Source organism: Bos taurus, chromosome 8 (assembly GCF_002263795.3).
Source record: "Bos taurus isolate L1 Dominette 01449 registration number 42190680 breed Hereford chromosome 8, ARS-UCD2.0, whole genome shotgun sequence".
Lineage (NCBI taxonomy): Eukaryota > Metazoa > Chordata > Mammalia > Artiodactyla > Bovidae > Bos > Bos taurus.
The window spans coordinates 39,120,327-39,139,766 of NC_037335.1; the positions used below are offsets into that span (position 1 = coordinate 39,120,327).

Sequence of the window (19,440 nt, forward strand, 5' to 3'; positions counted from 1 at the left end):
GGGAATCCTAAATGGGGGAAAAAAATCCAGGTTCAAGTATGGCTTCAAGGTCTGTGGAAGATCATGATTGGACCTGACTGAGTGAGGGGCCAGTTCTGGTTTTGGTAAGCCACTAAGGTAAGAGCTGGGGTATATTTCTATGAGCCACTGACTAATTTCCCCTCAAAAGGAGACTAGACTGAAACATTTGAGGTACACTTCAGGGACCTTTAGGGTAGGGGAAGCAAAAGAGAAATAATGCTTTTCCCCCAAACGCTGTCTGGGAATTCATCACAGAAACCACTTAAGGCAAGAGTGTGATCATTCTGTGATAGAAAACCATGTTACCACAAAACACGGATGACAAAAGAAAGGTGAAGTGGATGGCATGGTGGTGTCTGGTGTGGCTTTTTAAACAGATTTCACAATATGACTAAAAAAAGACCAGTTCAAATGCTTGCCATGAGTAAGTCGCTCAGCTTATGCGTGCTCTCTGTGTGTGGGTTCAGGATCAGGAGACAGGGAAAACAGGGAAGAAATACGCAAACATCAAGATTCTACCCTCGTGCTGCCTTTGGCAACTTTAATCTTTGAGATGATAAAAATAACAGTCTTGCTCAGATTTATGTGGGAAAAAAATATAATTGAGACCTCCTAATGTCTCTCATTTCCTTCGGGAAGTCTATAGGTACTAAAGACTTCTTTTAAGCAGCCCCAGAGATTGCTTGAGTTTAAAAAAAAGAGAGACAAAAAGAAGAAAGAAAGAATTTGCTGTAATTTGATATGTGGAGACCATGTTGAGGTTTAAATGGCTGGATTTTTCTTAGAATAACCCACGCTAAGAGTGTTGTAATTGAAAGTGTCATTGCTGTCAAAGTGTGGTTCATGCATCTGTGCCAACCCACCAACTGTTACTGGTCTACAAAGCCCCGTGTGGTTGGTGCTTTATAAGAGGACTACAAATGATCAAGCTGTGGACCACAGATGTGTCTTTATATGTCAACATGATTTTGCATGAATGAGGGATTTTTTTTTTAAGCTTTAACTTTTGGGGCTGTATATATAAAACAACCTGTGTTTTAAAAAACAGATTTACCATCCCTCTGGGTCATCCCAGGGAGGAGGGAGGAGGTTTCAGGATGGGGAACACATGTATACCTGCGGTGGATCCATTTTGATATTTGGCAAAACTAATACAATTATGTAAAGTTTAAAAATAAAATAAAATAAAAAAAAAAAAAAACAGATTTACATTAACCTTTGAGGTAACTGTTTGACTCCCCAGGACAGACCAATACGGCTCCTTTACTCCTATCACCCAAGAAAGATTAGTTGACTTTGTCATGATCTACCTGAAACTGCATTTTACTTCTCTTTCCTCTGTGGCAGTTTTCTAGGTGGAGAGGAAATGTCTGAACCTGTGCCCCCTGTGTCTTGGGTTTTAGTTACAATTGGAGGTCAGAGTCTACTGATGGGTAATTACTTATGTTTGCTTGGAAGCAGAAACATATCTCCCAATATGTTTTCCTTTTTAATTATGTTTCTTTCCCAACATACACTTTCCTCTGTGGTTTGGTGTAAAGAACTTTGTTGTTACATAAACCTGTATTTGGACCCCAGGACTGCTACCTTCTTGCTGGTTGTCGTACTTTGGACATAGGACTCTCAGCTTCCATTTCTTATCAGAGAAAGGCGATAACCTTACCTATTTTGCCAAATTGTTGTAAGGGCTTGTGCATGTGTTTGTGCTCAGTAATGTCTGACTCTTTGTGACCTCTTGGAATTTAGCCTGCTACGTTCCTCTGTCTATGGAATTCTCCAGGCAAGAATACTGGGGTGGGTTGCCATGCCCTCCTCCAGGGGATCTTCCTGACCCAGATATTGAACCTGCGTCTCCTGCATTGCAGGCAGATTCTTTATGGCTGAGCCACCGGGGAAAACCCTGTAAAGGATTAAATGATATAATTTATGTGGAACAGCCCACACAGTGTTTAGCATGGCAGATTTCCCTACATGTTAATTTCTTCTTTGCTTTTATTTATGATCAATTCAAAGAAATAGAGGAAAACAACAGAATGGGAAAGACTAGAGATCTCTTCAAGAAAATTGGAGATACCAAGGGAACATTTCATGCAAAGATGGGCTCAATAAAGGACAGAAATGGTATGGACCTAACAGAAGCAGAAGATATTAAGAAGAGGTGGTAAGAATACACAGAAGAACTATACAAAAAAGAGCTTCACGACCCAGATAATCACGACGGTGTGACCACTCACCTAGAGCCAGACATCCTAGAACGTGAAGTCAAGTGGGCCTTAGAAAGCATCACTACAAACAAAGCTAGTGGAGGTGATGGAATTCCAGTTGAGCTATTTCAAATCCTGAAAGATGATTCTGTGAAAGTGCTTCACTCAATATGCCAGCAAATTTGGAAAACTCAGCAGTGGCCACAGGACTGGAAAAGGTCAGTGTTCATTCCAATCCCAAAGAAAGGCAATGCCAGAGAATGATCAAACTACTACACAATTGCACTCATCTCACAGGCTAGTAAAGTAACACTCAACATTCTCCATGCCAGGCTTCAGCAGTACGTGAACCATGAACTTCCAGATGTTCAAGCTGGTTTTAGAAAAGGCAGAGGAACCAGAGATCAAATTGCCAACATCTGCTGGATCATGGAAAGAGCAAGAGAGTTCCAGAAAAACATCTATTTCTGCTTTATTGACTATGCCAAAGCCTCTGACTGTGTAGACCACAATAAACTGTGGAAAATTCTGAAAGATATGGGAATACCAGACCACCTGATCTGCCTCTTGAGAAACCTATATGCAGGTCAGGAAGCAACAGTTAGAACTGGACATGGAACAATAGACTGGTTCCAAATAAGAAAAGGAGTACGTCAAGGCTGTATATTGTCACTCTGCTTATTTAACTTATATGCAAAGTACATCATGAGAAACGCTGGGCTGGAAGAAGCACAAGCTGGAATCCAGATTGCCGGGAGAAATGTCAATAACCTCAGATATGCAGATGACACCACTCTTATGGCAGAAAGTGAAGAGGAACTAAAAAGCTTCTTGATGAAAGTGAAAGAGGAGAGTGAAAAAGTTGGCTTAAAACTCAACATTCAGAAAACAAAGATCATGGCATCTGGTCCCATTACTTCATGGCAAATAGATGGGGAAACAATGGAAACAGTGTCAGACTTTATTTTTTGGGGCTCCAAAATCACTGCAGATGGTGATTGCAGCCATGAAAATAAAAGACACTTACTCTTTGGAAGTAAAGCTATGACCAACCTAGATAGCATATTGAAAAGCAGAGATATTACTTTGCCAACAAAGGTCCGTCTAGTCAAGGCTATGGTTTTTCCAGTGGTCATGTATGGATGTAAGAGTTGGACTGTGAAGAAAGCTGAGTGCTGAAGAATGGATGCTTTTGAACTGTGGTGTTGGAGAAGACTCTTGAGAGTCCCTTGGACTGCAAGGAGATCCAACCAGTCCATCCTAAAGGAGTTCAGTCCTGGGTGTTCATTGGAAAGACTGATGCTGAAGCTGAAACTCCAATACTTTGGCCACCTCATGCAAAGAGTTGACTTATTGGAAAAGACTCTGATGCTGGGAGAGATTAGGGGCAGGAGGAGAAGGGGATGACAGAGGATGAGATGGCTGGATGGCATCAGTGACTCGATGGACATGAGTCTGGGTGAACTCCGGGAATTGGTGATGGACAGGGAGGCCTGGCATGCTGCAATTCATGGGGTCGCAGAGTCCTACACGACTGAGCAACTGAACTGAACTGAGGAAACAGGGCCCAAGAGGGAGCTTGGGAGAAGCATGGATGATAGGTAAGAAAGGAGAAGAGGAATAAAAGGAAATAACCTTGGATTGGCAAGCTCTAGTCCACATGCCCTGGGATTTCTTTGGAGGGAATGATGCTGAAGCTAAAACTCCAGTACTTTGGCCACCTCATGCGAAGAGTTGACTCATTGGAAAAGACTCTGATGCTGGGAGGGATTGGGGGCAGGAGGAGAAGGGGACGACAGAGGATGAGATGGCTGGATGGCATCACTGGCTCGATGGACGTGAGTCTGAGTGAACTCCGGGAGTTGGTGATGGACAGGGAGGCCTGGTGTGCTGCGATTCATGGGGTCGCAAAGAGTCGGACACGACTGAGCGACTGGACTGAACTGAGTCCACATGCTCAGCACATCTGTACCCCAGCATGTAAAATAACTTGCATGTTTCATGTTATTTGAGTTTGTGGAGAGTGAGCTGCTCTGACTTGATACTCTTGGAAACTGTGCCCAGTGGCTTGCTATCATGGGAGTGTGTCTCCAGGCACTTTGTGAGGATTATTCAAACTGCCCACAAGGACAAATGTATAACTGAGGAGTCCTGCCTTCAAAGAATACCAATTCTAGTTAATGCCCAAATAACTCTGAGAGTCACCTCTCACCTGACTGCAGAAGTCAATATCTGACTTCTCCCCCAAACTTCTGGGAATTCCTAGGGAGTGCTTATTTCAGTCAACTACTTGGAACCTCAAGGGTAGCCCTTCTCAACGGGGAACAGACTGCAACATTTAGCCTAACTTTACTTAAGGAGAAAGAAAAAATGATGCATAAAAGTAAAAATATCTGGATCCTCCAAAATATCTCCTGAGTGCTTGCTAAGTTGCTTCAGTCGTGTCTGACTCTTTGTGACCCCATGGACTGTAGGTCACCAGGCTGCTCTGTCCATGGGATTCTCCAGGCAAGAATACTGGAGTGGGTTACCATGCTTTCTTCCAAGGGATCTTTCTGACCCAGGGATTCGAACCCATGTCTCCTGCGGCTCCTTCATTCCAGGCAGATTCTTTACTTCTGAGCCACTGGGGAGGCCCAAACCATTTCCTATTCTCCTCTCCAAGGAAGGGTTTCTCTCCCTCTGTCCCTATCCTGCTGCCATGGTGAAGGGATCAAGTTTCCTATAGACCAGAGTCCATTAACCAAGCTTCTCCTTCCAGACCCCAAGGAAACACAGGTTCAAGACTGTAATTCTACTCACTGCAAAGACAACCTTTTTGCATAATCAGTGCTTTTTATGTTCACTACCTTGTGTAATATATGTAGCAAGTACTCAAATATTTGCTGAGTGAATAAAGCAGGGGTCTCCAACCCCCAGCCCTGTTAGGAACCTGGCTGCACAGCAGGAGGCGAGCAAATGAAGCTTCCTCTGCCACTCCCCACCGTTTGCATTATAGCCTAAACCATTCTGTCCCGCCCCCACCTTTGCCCCCCAGGTCTGGAAAAACTGTCTTCCATGAAGCCAGTCCCTGGTGTCAAAAAGGTTGGGACTGCGGGAATAAAGGAATGAATGGTCTCAAACTTTCTGTTCCAGATTAGGATCTTGGCTTTACCTTTATGTGATTAAAAAAAATTATTAATCTTTTTACCCTGAAATAATCCACCTTAAATGTAAATTTAATATCTTTCTTCTAGAAAAACTAAAAAAAAAAAAAAAAAACCCAGAAAACTAAAAACACAAGTAGCTTCTCCTCATCTCTGCACCTCAACTTCTTATTTCTAGCAATTAAGATTTCATGAAATATTTGCTCCCAGCCTAAGCTGTCATACCTCATAATAGAGGGCATTTATTGTTAAGAGAATATTTTCTGCAAATCCCAGGATTTTCATTTCTGCTTGAAGTCTGGCTGAGCAGACTTTGTTATCCCCAAATCCGGCTTTTAAGACAAATTACTTATACTAGTAGCTAAGGGTTCCTTAAGTTCTGGCTCTATGGTTATATACTAACTGTGATAGGAAATTCAGTGTATTATCTTTAATTCCTTCAAAATACAGCCAGATAAGATTCACTGTTTTACATATAAAGAAACTAAGGCTAAGAGAGCATCAGCTGCCTCTGGTGATGTAGCTGGTTAGTGGCAGAGTTGCCTTCAACCCAGGCCTACACCTTCTCTTCGCCTTAAGGCTGGTTGTAAAGGAACAGACAGACTCAACTAGGCAACTTTATGAAATTACTCCCCGTTTCCTGCTTCTCCACAGTATTCTGCCCGGAGCTTATTGGGCTTCCAGGTAGTGCTAGTGTAAAGAACCTGCCTGACAATGCAGGAGACGTAAGAGATGTGGGTTCGATCCCTGGGTTGGGAAGATCCCCTGGAGGAGGGCACGGCAGAATACCCACTCCAGTATTCTTGCCTGGAGAATCCCATGGACAGAGAAGCCTGGAGGACTATGGTCCATAGTGTTCAAAAGAGTCAGATATGACTGAAGTGACCTAGCACGAACAAGGAGCTTTTTAAAGTCTTAAAAGACTTTGTGGCCTAAATGAAATTATTTCTAAAGATGGAAGGATGGAGCAATGGGTGGGTATACATATAGGGGAAAGGGTAGGGACTTCCCAGAATCCCTCAGAACACATGCAAACACAGCCACCTACTTTTCCTATGGTGACTGATCCTGTCTGGAGGCAAGTCTTTCAAACGATACTCCTAAGACTTCTAGTTACTGCCGTAAGGTCAAGCCCAGAATTTCACATCAGTCCTTCTCTGCTCCTGACAACATCTACCAGTCAAAAGGAAGATATTTGTTACCCTCTACAAGTTTCTCATCCTGTGTCATCAGCCCCACTATATTCTTAGATACAAAGAGTGTTGAAAGCAGGATGTTTGAGTTTAAAAACAGTTTAGGAAAAAAAAAAATAATACTAAAAAAGAAATATGGCAAGGTGACATAGTTATCAAGGAACCAAGCCAATTAAGCTTGAAAAGCTGACTCATTTGATGATTCCTTGACTAGAAGATTTTAAGAACTTATTTCAGTTGGTAGTGGTAAAAGTTCATTTGAGGATAAGATCTTGAGAGTCAAGCTGAAATGAAAGATTCCTGTCTCTGATATTACTGTGAAACACAAGTAAGGCTGAACTTTAGAATGAGATACTTCATAGAAGGAGAGAGCAAGAAGGGAATTTAAGAACTGTTTCATTCTAACTTGACTCCCACAAGAGAAGTAAAGTAGCTAGTTTGAGAAATCATAGGGTTTTAGGGCAAGAAGGAGACCTTATAAATTTACCTCCTAAAAGAAGAGTACCTTCTAGAGCATCATGAAAAATGGCATTTCCAGGCTATGAGACTATTTCCAAGAACTGGGAGGTTAACTTTTGATGAGTATTTCAAGTTGTAAGCAAGTCCTTTTCAGTTCTGGGTGAAACTCTACTTAAATGTAACTTGTACCCATTGAACTTGACTTTCATGTCTTCCCTTAATAAACCTTCTTCAGGAGAAATACACCCAACTTTTAAGGTATTACTAGGTTATGGTGGTTTCTAGCCCCATCACCATCTTCGGTGCTTCCTCCAGATTTATTCCCACATATCAGTGTTCCAGTTAATAGATAGAGCCCAGAATAGACCAAATATTCTAGATGCAGTCTGGTCTAGATATAGTAGGAAGACGGCAAGACTATCTGCTCCCAGCTTTGAACAATATCCTGCTATTGGTGGTTCTGAAGTTCTCCTTAGTTTTTGGCAACTGGATTTCAATTCAGCTTGCATTTGTAGCTGTGGCACAGTTATAATTTACAAGTATGGTATCAGTCATATTTTTTCATATTAAGCCCCCAGAAAGAAGTCAATTTCTTACCAGTTACTTTGTCAGCCTGACTTCTTCTCCAATCATATTAATTTATTCACATGCATGTAAATGTAACACTTTATTATACGCTATGCTATGCTACAAATAAAGATATTCTGTGTCCTTGGCACCTCTCTGAATTACCAAACTGGTAATGTTACTAAAAGTAGAAATGGAGTAAATTAGGCAAGTTATTTAACTTCTCTGAACCAAGTTTCCTTATCTCTGATTTAGGAGTAGTTGCCCTACTCCCTTAGCTGTTAGGAAGGCTGCTTCCCAGGTGGCTTAGTGGTAAAGAACCCACCTGCCAATGCAGGAGACACATGTTTGATCCCTGGGTTGGGAAGATCCCCTGGAGGAGGAAATGGCAACCCACTGCAGTCCTCTTGCCTGGGAAATCCCATGGGCTATAGCCCATGGGGTCACAAAAGAGTCAGACATGACTTAGCAGCTCAACCAGAATATAGACATTTAAAAATGCTTGTCAGGGAGTCCAGTGGTGGTCCAGTGGCTAAGAATCTGCCTGCTAAAGCAGGGGACATGGATTTGATCCCTGGTCTGGGATGATTCCACATGCTGCAGGGCAACTAAGCCTGAATGCCACAACTGCTGAATCAGAGTTCTAGAGCCCACCGTCCGCAACTGCTGAAGCCTGCGCACCCTGGAGCCAGTCCTCTGCAACAAGGGAAGACATGGTGATGAGAAGCCTGAGCACCGCAACTAAAGAAAGCCCATACACAGCAACAAACACCCAGTGTAGCCAAAAATAAATACATTTTTAAAATCCTTTGCAAATTTTAACTTGTCACAGGAATCTAACTTAGAATGATGATGATTGTCACTAATGTTGATAGAATTAGTTTATTTGCTCCCTTCTTACTCCTGTCTGTAATGCCTGGTGATTTTTTTAAATATCAGCCTTGCCCCCATTACTCCCCACTCATCATGGAAAATCCTCCAGGGCCAGTGAATTTCTCATCTTCCCCCAGGTCTCTAGTGTTTCTCCCTCCCATAGAAGCTCCCATCCACTCTGAATTTCTTTGCTTTATGGTCTGTTCCACACATCAGACAATTTTATGTGGCCTTGTTTTTATACAACTTTTCCTATATATGATGTATTCCTCCCACTTCCTATAAATTCCCCAGGGTGAAGCATATCTAATATAGACTTTGTATCTCACACAATGCTGATTGAGGTTCAGACTTTCAAGACAGAACTGGATAGATCCTGGGAACTAAACCTTTCCTCCCAGCAGCTCAGAAAGGGAGGACATGCCGTCCGGGTAGTCTGATGAATTTCCCACCTTGCTGATGAACATTCAGAAAAGTAGGGCCTCTATCAGCCTGAGCTTGAACTTTCATTTTGACTTGGGGGGTTATAGCTGGAGTTGTCAGTCTGGCATTTTTCCTAACACTTTCAAATGTCACATTTTAGCATCTAGTAGTCACTGTTCTTTCCTCCTCTTCATTTTTAGAACACTCAGAAGAGTTTTTGTGTTTTGGAAAGACCCCTCTCGCTCCCCAGCCCCGAGTTTTCTGCCTTTAGGAGGGTGGTTCTTGAGGATGACTCCCCAGAGCACCACTCGGAAAGAACGCGAGACGCTCGTGCTGTCACATGCGTGTCAAGTGCTGAGCTGCAGCCCAGCCGAGCGGTGCGTGCAGCGGCCACTGCGGCGTTCAGCTAAGCAGGCAGGACGCTGGCAACCCCAGAACCTTCTCAAACTTTCACTTAGCAAATTTTCCTTTTAGTTTCTGTTTAGAGTCTCTTCAAAACACAAGTAAAAGTTTGCATCAGAAAGGGAAAAAACACGAGTTGTGCATACAAGAATTTTGCCAAACATATCATTATACTTGGTATGTGTGCCACGTTTTGATTTTCAATAAATACAGAACTTCTAAAATTTCAAAAATACTTTTAAACACTTTCAAATTTAATAATTTAGAATGTTAAATTTAAAGATAATTTTTCAGATTTAAATTGTTAAATGTGTTTTTCAAAACCTTTCAAATACAGGAAGAATATAACGAAAATAAAATTGGCCCTTGTACTTATCACATAAACAGAGAAAGTTACTGTTATCACCATACCACACAAATTGTACAGTTAAAAAAGCAAAGGAAAGGAGAGGAAGGGAGTAAAAAAAAGGAAGGAATATCAGCTTTTAGATTTTCTTCTCAAACCTGTTTTAAAAAATAGGACTCTATGGAAAGTAACCTCAAGAATTTTGAAAGAAATGACAGATATACTGTATTCTTAATAACACTTATATCACCAGGAGTACCATTGCTGTTTCTGAACATCACAGTGTTTCAATGATCAATAAGTTTTATGGAGCTCTGGTTTCTGTATTACAGAGCTCTGGTTTCTGTATCACAGAGGACAGATGTATATGTGTGTGCATGTGTGCGTGTGTGTGTGTATGTGTTTGTGTGTGATGCTTCATGAAATTGTGTGTCATCCCTGTGCAGGGGCCATACTATCTTTCTCAGTATCTTTCCAATTTTAGCATATATGTTGCTGAAGCATTTAAAGTATTTTTCAAAAGTCTTATGTGAAGTGTGAAAGTCACTCAGTCATGTCTGACTCTTTGTGACCCCATGAACTGTAGCCTGCCAGGTTCCTCTGTCCATGGAGTCCAGTGAACTCTACCCATGGAGTGGGTAGCTGTTCCCTTCTCCAGGGGATCTTCCCAACTCAGGGATCGATCCCAGGTCTTAGCCATCACAGGCAGATTCTTTACCATCTGAGCCACCAGGGAAGCCCAAGAATACTGGAATGGGTAACCTATGCCTTCTCCAGGCGATCTTCCCAACCTAGGAATCAAACCTGTGGCTCCTGCATTGCAGGCAGCTTCTTTACCAGTTGAGCTACCAGGGAAGCAATATACGTTATCAAAAAACCTTGTAAAATAGAGAAAAGGAGAAAATTACACTGAACTCTACCACTTTAACAAAACTCTATTAATACTTTAGTATACTTCTTTCCAGACTTTTGTCTGATTCTCACTGTTAACATTTTATTTGCTAGTTTTTTTGTACTCAACATTGTAATAGAAGGGAAACAATTACTATGAGACTATTTATACCATTGCACCTGGGTGTTCATTGGAAGGACTGATGTTGAAGTTGAAACTCCAATACTTTGGCCACCTGGTGTGAAGAGCTGACTCTTTTGAAAAGACCCTGATGGTGGGAAAGATTGAGGGCAGGAGGAGAAGGGGACGACAGAGGATAAGATGGTTGGATGGCATCACCGCCTCAATGGACATAAGTTTGGGTTGGCTCCGTGAGTTGGTGATGGACAGGGAGGCCTGATGTGCTGCAGTTCATGGGGTCGCAAAGAGTCGGACACGGCTGAAGTGCCTGAACTGAACTGAACACCATTGTTCCAGTCCGATTTTCTCTTTTTCTACATATATGTATATTACATTTACCTTTGTTTACTACCTTAGGTGTCTAGGGCTTTTATAGCATTTTAGTTAAGGAGAAATGGCTTTGATATCAGTTAGCTTTGGGTCTCGGAGAAGGCAATGGCACCCCACTCCAGTACTCTTGCCTGGAAAATCCCATGGACGGAGGAACCTGGTAGGCTGCAGTCCATGGGGTCGCTAAGAGTCGGACATGACTGAGCGACTTCACTTTCACTTTTCACTTTCCTGCATTGGAGAAGGAAATGGCAACCCACTCCAGTGTTCTTGCCTGGAGAATCCCAGGGACCGTAGAGCCTGGTGGGCTGCCGTCTATGGGGTCACACAGAGTCGCACACGACTGAAGCGACTTAGCAGCAGCAGTAGCAGGTCTGACTACTAGCTGTGTGAACTCAGGAAAGTTATTAAGCAGCCTTGTTACAATTGTCTTACTGTCACTGAGGATAGCACTCTACCTACTTACCAGGTTCTGCCAGCACAAAAAGCGATAAAGTATATAAATTGAGTAACAGAATGACAGGCTCATGGTAAGCGTTCAATGCCGGGGTCCAGCCCGGGTGGATCCAGGGAATTCGAAGTGGGGACGGCGTCGGCAAGGATCAGGAAACAACTGCTTAATTAAACTTTAATTAAGGATATAAAGAGTAATAGAATAAGGATAGCTCAGTGAGGAAATTCAGTGGAGAAAAGAGGCTGAATAATTCAGCCAGAAGGTAAGAGAAAGAACGACATGGGGAGACCAAGTTTCGGTGAACAAGGCCCGCACTTTATTTTCCAAAGTAGTTTTTATACCTTAAGTTATGCATAGAGGATAATGGGGGAAGGGGTAGAGTCTTGCAGTAAGCCAGGCTTTCTTCCTGCAAACTTATCATATGCAAAAGTTTAGGTGATTTGCATCATCTTCTGGCCCGGAGGCCTTTTTCTCTAAAGGTGATTATTCTAAAGTCAGGTGCCAGCCTCCAAAAAGCATTAGATAAAGTTGCATTCCTACAGAGCAAAGGTGTGGTGGGCTATAACAAGAAAAAGAATTAACTCAAGGGTCCCAGGTTACAAACATTAAAGCTACTATTTACACCAATTACATTAATCAATACACTGCCAGGGACACAGCAGGTAAGGGATATGGAGACTTAGCAGCAAACATTGGCCCAACAAGTGAAAATCCCTTCACCAATACAATTTCTAATCAATCTTTTAACTGCTCAAAGGAATCTGTATTTAGACAGTTTAGAACATCTCATGCCTTTCACAGTTTGGAGGCTCTGAGCAATCACATGTGGCCAGAAAAACCTATTCAGGCAGGCTAGAGGACTTCCAAGGGAGTTTGTAGGTTGAAACACTGTCACACCCAGGAATTATTAACTGGAGCTGTAAGCTAACTCTTTTTTCAGAGAGGTAGTGGGGGACAGCCCCCCGTAAAGTCAGAGGTGTAGGTAAAAGCACAAAGCAGAAAGTAGGCAGATTCTGGTTTTGGGGGTAGATTGCTCAAGAATTTCCAGGGAGACTCCTGAGGCTTGATCCCGCCTTTGCTTATGCCAAGCCTCCTTCCTCATGACCTTTGCCAGGGGCGGAGCTCGCTCCCCGCAGTTCAATATATAGAAACTATTTCTCTACTTAAAATTATATCATAGTTATTTCATATTTCTACATAATCTTTATAACTAGATAGTGATCTGTAATGCAAATATATATCACTATGACTAAATTGCTTCTGTTTTGTTTGACATTATTTCCAGTTTGGGGCCATCTAGATAACACTGTCGGAGAAGGCAATGGCACCCCACTCCAGTACTCTTGCCTGGAAAATCCCATGGACAGAGGAGCCTGGTGCGCTGCAGTCCATGGGGTCGCTAAGAGTCGGACACGACTGAGCGACTTCACTTTCACTTTTCTCTTTCATGCATTGGAGAAGGAAATGGCAACCCACTCCAGTATTCTTACTTGGAGAATCCCAGGGATGGGGGAGCCTGGTGGGCTGCCGTCTCAGGGGTTGCACAGAGTTGGACACGACTGAAGCGACTTAGCGCAGCAGCAGCAAATAACACTGTATGGGCGTTCCTGGTGCTTCAGTGGTAATGAATTTACCAGCCAATGCAGGAGACCCGGGTTTGATACCTGGGTTGGGAAGATCCCCTGGAGGAGGAAATGCCAACCCACTGCAATATTCTTGCCAGGAAAGTCTCATGGACAGAGAAGCCTGGCAGGCTATAGTCCATGGAATCGCAGAGGAGGTGGACACGACTTAGCGACTAAACAACAACAGGTAACACTGTAATGTGTGTTTTAATATAATAATGTATTCCACTTCAGTCTATGGATTTCCTTTTTTAAAAAACCCTTGGAATGGTATTTTTGGATAAAAGTATGAACCTCGACATGATTCTTGCTATTTATTCAATAATTTTTTCTAGTTCATTTTTTAAAAACTTGAGTAATCAAAGTATAGAGTTTTGTACATTTTTTTTTCTTTCAGTGTTATGGCAAAGCTTTTAAAAAATCATATATATATATATATTTACATTTGTAATGAACATCTCCATGTTTATTGCTTTTTCTGTGTTTTTTTTTTTATTATTTCCTCAGATTTAAATATGTAGAATTCCTCAAGCAAATGATAGAAAAACTTTAAGAGCCCTGATCTATAGACAAATCACCTTCCTCCAAATTTGTACTGATTTATATGACCACTAACAACTTAAGACTGTGTGTGTGTCTGTGTTAAGTCACTTCAGTCATGTGCGACTCTTTGTCTATAGACTATACTTATAGACTATATCCTGCCAGACTCAACTTCTATCAATTTAACAACATATTCTGGAGCTGCTGCTGCTAAATCGCTTCAGTCGTGTCTGACTCTGTGCAGACTCTGCGACCTCATAGATGGCAGCCCACTAGGCTCCTCTGTCCCTGGGATTCTCCAGGCAAGAATACTGGAGTGGGTTGCCATTTCCTTCTCCAATGCATGAAAGTGAAAAGTGAAAATGAAGTCGCTCAGTCGTGTCTGACTCTTAGCGACCCTATGGACTGCAGCCTACCAGGCTCCTCTGTCCATGGGATTTTCCAAGCAAGAGTACTGGAGTGGGTTGCCATTGCCTTCACCGTATTTTGAGCATTATGTGTTAAAATTTAAAAAGGTTTTTGCCAATGTAATGATTTAAAAGGCCTACTTAAGTTTTGTTTTGCTTTGAATGTTAAATGACTTATAAAGCCTTTCATTTTTTTGAATTTTAAAGCAAGGGGAACTGAGACACTGGGATGTTGCCTGACTTGACTAGCAGCCTGATTATATTCCTCTTTGATCCATACAACACAAAATTTCAGGCATTGGTTGCTTCCTCTGTACTTCTTGCAGCTGTTCTGTTTTAAAATGGAATTTTGTTTTTATAGAACAAATAGAACTGAGCAGAAACCATGCTGCTCTCTTTGAGTTTGCCTCTCCTAAGTGGAGCCTGCTTTTGAGAATACACAGTTATAGACAACATGTGTTGTAGGAGGCAGATGATGACCACCCTAAGTGTCCTAACAGGAAAGTTGACATCACCAAGGTCTTGCCTTAAAGGTCCAGAAAATTGATTCTGTCAGTACACTCAGAATTAAACTAAAAAATTGGACCATGCTAACCAAATTCCTAGGACTTTAGTATAGTAAGAAATATCATCAATGTGCATATCAGAAATTGGTTCACAATATTCTATTCCCATAGAAAAATCTGTATGAAAAGTCAAATTGTAATCAGTTTGTTCAGGAGCTATAGAATTAGGATGGGGTGGGAAGAGAGGATGGTGGTTGGAATAATGTTAATAATGGCTGGTCATCAAGCTATATGAATCCAATGCATCCATCACCACTGGAGGGACAGACCACACAGGTGGTAGGAATGCATGTGCTGGAGGGACAGGGACCCCTTGCCACCGGATTGCTCAAGATTCATTATTACAATTTTCCTCATTGGTCTCTTTTCCCTAGACTCTCTGCTTTTGTCCTCAATTCAATTCCACAGTATTTTGTTAAGATCTATGAGCCAATATTGGTTTGAGATCTCAGGTTAGTTCAGTTGCTCAGTCATGTCTAACTCTTTGAAACCTCATGGACTCCAGCATGCCAGGCTTCCCTATCCATCACCAACTCCCAGAGTTTACTCAACCTCATGTCCATTGAGTCAGGGATGCCATCCAGCTCTCTCATCCTCTGTCGTCCCCTTCTCCTCCCGCCTTCAATCCTTCCCAGCACCAGGGTCTTTTCCAATGAGTCAGTTCTTCGCCTTAGGTGGCCAAAGTATTGGAGTTTCAGCTTCAGCATCAGTCCTTCCAATGAATATTCAGGACTGATTTCCTTTAGGATGGACTGGCTGGATCTCCTTGTAGTCCAAGGACTCTCAAAATTCTTCTCCAACACCACAGTTCAAAAACATTAATTCTTCAGCACTCAGCTTTTTTATAATCCAACTCTCACATCCATACATGACTACTGGAAAAACCATAGCTTTGACTTGATGGACCTTTGTTGGCAAAGTAATGTCTCTGCTTTTTAATATGCTGTCTAGGTTGGTCATAGCTTTTCTTCCAAGGAGTAAGCGTCTTTTAATTTCATGACTGCAGTCACCACCTGTAGTGATTTTGGAGCCCAGAAAAATAAAGTTTGACACTGTTTCCACTGTTTCCCCATCTATTTCCATGAAGTGGTGGGACCGGATGCCATGACCTTCGTTTTCTGAATGTTGAGCTTTAAGCCAACTTTTTCACTCTCCTCTTTCACTTTCATCAAGAGGCTTTTGAGTTCCTCTTCACTTTCTGTCATAAGGGTGGTGTCATCTGCATGTCTGAGGTTATTGATATTTCTCCTGGCAATCTTGATTCCAGCTTGTGTTTCTTCCAGTACAGCGTTTCTCATGATGTACTCTGCATATAAGTTAAATAAACAGGATGACAATATACAGCCTTGACGAACTCCTTTTCCTATTTGGAACCAGTCTGTTGTTCCATGTCCAGTTCTAACTGTTGCTTCCTGACCTGCATACAAATTTCTCAAGAGGCAGAAAACACTCAAGGAATAGGCAAAACACTCTCTGACATAAATCACAGCAGGATCCTTTATGACCTACCTCCCAGAGTAATGGAAATACAAGCAAAAATAAACTAATTGACCTAATTAAACTTAAAAGCTTTTTCACAACGAGGGAAACTATAAGCAAGGTGAAAAGACAGTCTTCAGAATGGGAAAAACAATAGGAAATAAGCAACTGACAAAGGATTAATCTCAAAAATATACAAGCAGCTCATGCAGCTCAATACCAAAAAAATAAACGATCCAATCAAAAAATGGGCCAAAGAACTATACAGACATTTCTCCAAAGAAGACATACAGATGACTAACAAACACATGAAAATATGCTCAACATCATGCATTATCAGAGAAATGCAAATCAAAACCACAGTGAGGTACCATCTCACGCCAGTCAGAATGGCTGCTATCAAAAAGTCTCCAAACAATAAATTCTGGAGAGGGTGTGGAGAAAAGGGAACGCTCTTACACTGTTGGTGGGAATGCAGACTAGTACAGCCATTATGGAGAACAGTATGGAGATCCCTTAAAAAACTGGAAATAGAACTGCCATATGACTTAGCAATCCCACTGCTGGGCATACACACCAAGGAAACCAGAATGGAAAGAGACACGTGTAGGCCAGTGTTCATCACAGCACTGTTTACAATAGCTAGGACATGGAAACAACCTAGATGTCCATTAGCAGATGAATGGATAAGAAAGCTGTGGTACATAGACACAATGAAATACTACTCAGCTTTTAAAAAGAACACATTTGAACCAGTTCTAATGAGGTGGTTGAAACTGAAGCCTATTATACAGAGTGAAGTAAGTCAGAAAAAAAAAAACACACCAATACAGTATATTATGGCATATATATGCAATTTAGAAAGATGGTAACAATGACCCTATATGCAAGACAGTAAAAGAGACACAGATATAAATAACAGACTTTTGGACTCAGTGGGAGAAGGCGAGGGTGGGATGATTTGAGAGAATACATTGAAACATGTATATTACCATATGTGAAATAGATCACCAGTCCAACTTTGATGCATGAAATAGGGTATTCAAAGCCTGTGCACTGGGATGACGCTGAGGGATGGGATGGGGAAGGAGTTGGTAAGGGGGTTCAGGATGGGGGACACATGTACACCCATGGCTGATTCATGTCAATGTATGGCAAAAACCACTACAATAGTGTAAAGTAATTACCCTCCAATTAAAATAAATAAATAAATTTTAAAAAATAGAAAAGGCAGAGGAACCAGAGATCAAATTGCCAACATCCATTGGATCATCGACAAAGCAAGAGAGTTCCAGAAAAACATCTACTTCTGCTTTATTGACTATGCCAAAGTCTTTGACTGTGTGGATCACAAAAAACTGTGAAAAATTCTTAAAGAGATGGGAATACCAGATCACCTGACCTGCCTCCTGAGAAATCAGTATGCAGGTCAGGAAGCAACAGTTAGAACTGGACATGGAACAACAGACTGATTCCAAATCGGGAAAGGAGTACATCAATGGTGTATATTGTCACCCTGCTTATTTAACTCATATGCAGAGTACATTATGAGAAACGCTGGGATGGATGAAGCAACAGCTGGAATCAAAATTGCTGGAAGAAATATCAATAACCTCATATTCAGATGACACCACACTTATGGGAGAAAGTGAAGAAGAATTAAAGAGCCTCTTGATGAAAGTGAAAGAGGAGAGTGAAAAAGTTGACTTAAAACTCAGCATTCAGAAAACTAAAATCATGGCATCTGGTCCCATTACTTCATGGCAAATAGATGAGGAATCAATGGAAACAGTGACAGACTTTATTTTTGAGGGCTCCAAAGTCACTGCAGATGGTCACTTCAGCCATGAAATTAAAAGATGCTTGCTCCTTGGAAGAAAAGTTATGACCAACCTAGACAGCATATTAGAAAGCAGAGACATTACTTTGCCAAAAAAGGTCCATCTCATCAAAGCTATGGTTTTTCCAATATTCATGTATGGATGTGAGACTTGGACTATAAAGAAAGCTGAGAGCCAAAGAACTGATGCTTTTGAACTGTTGTGTTGGATAAGACTCTTGAGAGTCGCTTGGACTGCAAGGAGATCCAACCAGTCCATCCTAAAGGAAATCAGTCCTGAATATTCATTGGAAGGATTGATGCTGAAGCTGGAGCTCCAATACTTTGGCCACCTGAGGTGAGGAACTGACTCATTTGAAAAGACTCTGATGCTGGGAAGGATTGAAGAAGGGAGGAGAAGTGGAAGACAGAGGATGAGATGGTTGGATGGCATCACCGACTCAATGGACATGAGTTTGAGTAAACTCTGGGAGTTGGTGATGGACAGGGAAGTCTGGTGTGCTGCAGTCCATGGGGTCGCAAAGAGTCGAACATGACTGAGTGATTGAAGTGAAATGAACTGAACTTCATTCTTTCCTCAGTTATTTCTCCACTGTTCTCCAGTAGCATATCGGGCACCTCCAGACCTGGTGAGTTTATCTTTCAGTGTTCTATCCTCTTCTCTTTTCATACTGTTCATGGGATTCTCAAGGCAAGAATACTGAAGTGGTATTGCATTTGGGTTTGGGTTCTAGGACTTTGTAAATGAATAAACATCCAGCTCCTATTCGTGGGTATGATGCAGGCTTTTGGAGAAAACCAAACACATATGTAATTACAAAGTACCATGTGGTATAAGCTTGACTGTATTACATGCCCTAGGACCAAGGGCGACCTGCAGAATCTTGAGGTCTTGTTCTGCTATGTGATGTGAGCTTTTATTGTGGACTTTACTTGGCTTACATGTAAAGTGGAGATAAGAATAGCCTCTGTTTCATTGAACTGTAAAGGCTAAATAATGTGATACATGTAAAGCCATTAGAACTATGTCTGGCACATGGTATGAAAGTTAGCTACAATGATAAACAATTAACCTCATGATGGCTACTGACACTATAACATTGGTTATCTATTGTTTCAAGCTCAACAAAAGGAATAATGTATAGTCCAAATCCAGCACTTTAACACATCTAAATGCCATAGAGGTAAGAAATACATCATCAGAAAAGGCAGGATGATCAACTTTCAAAAATGTGATATTTTAGAAGTATTTTTCCTCAGGGTCTTATGTGAGAGCAATACTTTTCTTAGAATAGGCTTCTGACATCTTGTGCTATATATTCTAGGAGAAGCCCACAGAAACATCTGGGCTCTTCCGACATCTCAGCACAAATGACATCACTAGGATTCTTATCCATCTATCCCAATATCTGGCAGATATCAGGGTTACATTCATCTTTGTCTTCTCAGCCTAGTGGTGAGTGACAAAGACCGTAATTTAGCCATCTTAA

At 41.6% G+C, this 19,440-nt stretch overlaps 1 protein-coding gene, 1 long non-coding RNA gene and 1 other non-coding gene across 8 annotated transcripts in view; 1 reads left to right on the forward strand and 2 right to left on the reverse strand.

The window, feature by feature from the left end:
* Positions 1-19,440, reverse strand: part of PDCD1LG2 (programmed cell death 1 ligand 2) — a 102,988-nt gene that overhangs the window by 12,294 nt on the left and 71,254 nt on the right. The gene's annotated exons all lie outside the window — the stretch shown is intronic.
* The window catches only part of LOC104969334 (uncharacterized), a 103,704-nt gene that overhangs the window by 3,186 nt on the left and 81,078 nt on the right, over positions 1-19,440 (forward strand). For 3 of the 6 annotated variants that reach the window (XR_009495737.1, XR_009495739.1, XR_009495734.1), the window contains exon 2: positions 1-19,440. This exon is cut by the window's right edge. This is a non-coding gene — a long non-coding RNA (uncharacterized lncRNA). The other 3 variants (XR_009495735.1, XR_009495736.1, XR_009495738.1) reach the window with 3 other exon arrangements.
* LOC112447901 (U6 spliceosomal RNA) lies at positions 10,036-10,138 on the reverse strand. Its single transcript, XR_003036172.1, has one exon. It is a non-coding gene; the product is annotated as a U6 spliceosomal RNA (small nuclear RNA).